Below are 4,430 nucleotides of genomic sequence, written 5' to 3'. Positions count from 1 at the left end.
AGGAGTGCAATGCGCACTACCCGAAGGATGGACATATTTGAAACACGGACTTCGGTGGGGGGGGAACCAAGGGCAACACACGTAACCTAAACGTATGTACACCCATAATTTGCTGAAATAAAACAAAAACAACAACAAAAAAAACCTGCACCTGAATGTTTATCGCAGCACAATTTACAATCACAAAGATATGGAATCAACCTAAGTGCCCATCAGCTGATTAGTGAATAAAGAAAACGTGGTATATATATACCACAGAGTACTATTTAGCCATAAAAAGGAATAAAATAATGTCTTTTGCAGCAACTTGGATGGAACCAGAGACCATTGTCCTAAGTGAAGTATCTCAGGAATAGACAAATAAATGCCACATGTTCTCACTAATAAATGAGAGCTAAACGAGAGTTGTATTATATATGGTCATAACGTGGGGGAATTGAAAACTAAGAAGGGAGAGGAGAAGGTGAGAGATAAAAAGTTACTTATTGGGTACAATGTACACTATTCTGGTGACAGGTATATTGAAAGCCCTGACTTCAGCATAATATAATTCATCCATGTAGCAAAAAACACTTGTACCTGTAAATTTTTTGAAATTAAAAAAAAAAGTAGTAGTATCCCATCACTCCTGCCATATTCTGTTCATTACAAGTGATTCACTAGATTGAGCCCATACTCAGGAGGAGCGGGGCTCACACCAAGGTGTGACTATGCAAATCACCGGGGCCATCAGAGAGGCTGCCCACCAGAGGAATCATAGTGTATACAGCCGTGCAATTTGAGCTTTTCACTTAATAATATGCTGTGAAAATCTTTCCAAGTTGGTATAGTATAGATAGATCTGCCTTAAGTTATTTTTAACTGTTTCATGGTATTCCTTTGCATGGAGGTATCACAATTTATTTAATCATTCCCCAGTGGTTAAAATTTAAGTTGCTTTTATTACTTTTACAGTGAACCCTACACACATTTCTTTGACTTTAGTGTAAACACCCATTCCCCTACTCAGCTCTGTGTTTTTCATCTGCATTACTTTCCTGTTGCTATTGTAACAAATTAGCACAAATTTCATGGCTTAAGCAATGCAGATTTATTCTCTTACAGTTCTGGAAATCAGAAGTCCTAAAACCAAGGTGTCAGTGGGGCTGGTTGCTGGCGGCTCTCAGGAGGATCTGTTTCCTTGCCTCTTCCAGCTTCAAGAGGTTGCATTTCTGAGCTCATGGTCCCTTCTTCATCTTCAATTTCTCTCTCTCTCTCTCTCATGCTGACTTTCCTGCCTCCCTCTTATAAGGACTGTGTTTATATCTGTCTACCCAGATAACCCTGGATTATCTTCCCAGTTCATGACTCTTCATCACATCTATGAAGTCCCCTTTGTCTTGTAAAGTCACATTTTCATTGCTTCTGGGGATTAGGACTTGGGCATCTTTGGAGTGGCAGGGGTGGGAAGAAGGGCATTATTCAGCCTATACACCATCTAGTGTATGATATATTTTACTTATTTATTCTGTTATTGTCTGTAGTTCCCTCTTCCCCTCAATCACGAGTAGAATGTAAACTCCAAGAGGACATGATTATTTTTTTCTTTTTGCTTTACTGCTGAATCCCCATCATTAAGCATAGTGCCTGGCCAGGTGCAGTGGCTCATGCCTGTAAACCCAGTGCTTTGGGAGGCTGAGGCAGGAAGATCGCTTGAGGCCAGGAGTTCAAGACCAGCCTGGGCACCATAGCAAGACCCTGTCTGTAAAAAAAAAAAAAAATTAGCTGTGCGTGGCATGTGCCTGTAGTCCCAGCTACTTGGGAGGCTGAGGCAGGAGGATCACTTGAGCTCAGGTGATCAAGGTTACACTGAGCTATGCTCAGGCCACTGCACTCCAGCCTGGGTGACAGAGTGAGACCCTGTCTCTTAAAAGAAAAAGAAAAAGAATAGTGCCTGGTGTTCAATTAGGTGTTCAATTGGTATTTTTGAATCAATAAAAGAAAGAAGAAATAAATGAATAAAAGTATCTGGACTGATGCCCTTTTGGGGTTAGATCTCAAACTATCCTTTTAATAAATAAACCAACCTCTATTTATTTTGTGGTTATTAGTATGTTTATGTTTTTTTCTATGTTTCCTTGAGTTAATCTGTTTTTTATTATCCTAAAAATCATCCATTTTATCTATTTTATTGCAACCTAATATTGTTTTATGTTTAAAATTTCTGTCGTATTTGTGAGTGTGGCCTCTTTTTCAATTTTAAAGTGTTTATTTAGGTTTTATTTCTTATTTTCTTAGTTATACTTACTAGAGATTTATCTCATTAATGTTTAAAAATTACAGATTTTGGTTTTATTTTCAAGTATGCTCTTTTTTTTTTTTAAAAAAAAACTAATGTCCCCTTTTATGTTGATTAATTCTTCCCTTCCTTATTTTGACTAATTTTGTTTTTATTTCTAGCTTTGAGAGTTGTACACTTAAATTATCATATTTCTTTTTTAAAAAAATTAAGACATCTTCAGCTGAGTACCTATGTACAGTCTTTTTTTTTTTTTTGAGACAGAGTCTCACTCTTTTGCCCTGGGTAGAGTGCCATGGTGTCAGCCTAGCTCACAGCAACCTCAAACTCCTGGGCTCAAGCGATCCTCCTGCCTCAGCCTCCCAAGTAGCTGGGACTACAGGCGCATGCCACGATGCCTGGCTAATTTTTCTATTTTTAGTAGAGATGGGGGTCTCGCTCTTGCTCAGGCTGGTCTCGAACTCCTGACATCAAGAGATCTTCCTGCCTCAGCCTCCCAGAGTGCTAGGATTACAGGTGTGAGCTATTGGGCCTGGCCTGTTTACACTCCTTTTGATACGTGGTGTTCTCATTGTCGTTCATGTCTTCAAAAAACTCTTTTTATTATGAAAAATTTTAAACATACACAAAAGTAGAGAGACTAGAGTCATGAAGCCCTAGTTTTATGCCACCAATTTCAACAAATATGGTCAATCTTGTTTATCCCTATACTACTCCCCCAGTCTTCCGGATTATTTTAAAGCAAAGCCAGACATATTATTTTATCTATGAGCATTTCTAGTCCCATCTCTAACAGTTTCTATGTTGTTTCAAAGTATCCGTCATACAGATGAGATACAGACTCTTAAATAAACTTCATCTCCAAGTGGAAAAGTAACAAAAATTCTTTCTATCCTTTAATAGCCAGTGTTTACATTTCCCCACTTATTCTCATGAATATCTTTTTAAAGTTGGTTTATTCGAATCAACACCCAAATGAGGCCCATCATGTGGCATTTGGTTGACCAATCTCTTTCTGTCTGTAGCAGTCCTTCCTCCTCCTCCTTGTTCTTTGTTTTTATTTTTTTTGGTAAAGAATGAAGCATTTGTTCTGTAAAATTTCCCAGTTCTGGACTGGGTTGATTGTATCCACGTGGTGTTGTTTAACATGTTCCTCTATCCCTGCACTTGCTGCAAACTGGTGATTACAACCAAAGGCTTGATCAGACTCAGGTTTGAGTTTAGGATTCTGGGCAAGAATCTCTCATAGGTGGTTCTGTATACTTTCTATTATGTCTTATCAGGAGACTCACAATGCCTGATAGTTTCTCGTCTTGTGATGTTAAAGTTGATCATAGGCTTAGATGTTTCCAGCCCAATCCACCCATTATAAGGTTTCCCATCAGTCTTACCTAACAGTGTTAGCAGCCAGCCATGAGAATTGCCCAATACTTCATTTTGTTAAGGGTTGCAAAATGGTGAATTACAATTCTACTACTTCTTTATATCAACTAAATGTTTACCCTGAAATAAGTTTCATAGAGAAGGGGAGAATACATTTTTGAATATTTTATTTTCCAGAATGAGTTTGTGCTCTAGAAACCTCCAGAATGGATCACTTTTTAAATATTATTATAAATACATAGATTTTATTATGTTTGATCTGTTTTAGTCCATTGTAGTCAGTACTTTTTTGATGTTCACATTGTCCTAGCTTTGCCCAGGGGGAGGTCCTTTTCATGTGATTCTTGGAGTCTTTCATAGCTTTCTTGTTTTCTGCTATAGCAAGATGTCCCAGGCTTATTTTGTACAATTCCTGCCTCAGATATGGAATCTGTCATTTCTCCAAAAAGTTCTGATTCTTATTAGAGACATCATTAATTTCTAAATAGTCTATAATTTCATTCTTAAATGTTGAATTACTCGGAAAATTGTTTTAAAATTTCAAAGTGGTTAGGTTTTTTACTTTGCATTTGTTGCTACTTTTTTCATTTTATTGCCTTGTTAGCGAATATGCCTGTATGATTTTCTTTATAACTTATTACTGGATTAGTTAAAAAATGTTTTATGGGCTTTTGAAAAGAATTCTATAGAGTTATTAAATCAATTTTAAATTGTTCATGAACATTACTTATTTTTGTTTACTTATTCTGTAGCTCTTTAAGAGAGCTCT

Source organism: Propithecus coquereli, unplaced genomic scaffold, assembly GCF_000956105.1.
Source record: "Propithecus coquereli isolate 6110/MARCELLA unplaced genomic scaffold, Pcoq_1.0 Scaffold67, whole genome shotgun sequence".
NCBI lineage: Eukaryota > Metazoa > Chordata > Mammalia > Primates > Indriidae > Propithecus > Propithecus coquereli.
Note: the sequence above shows the minus strand (reverse complement) of the source record.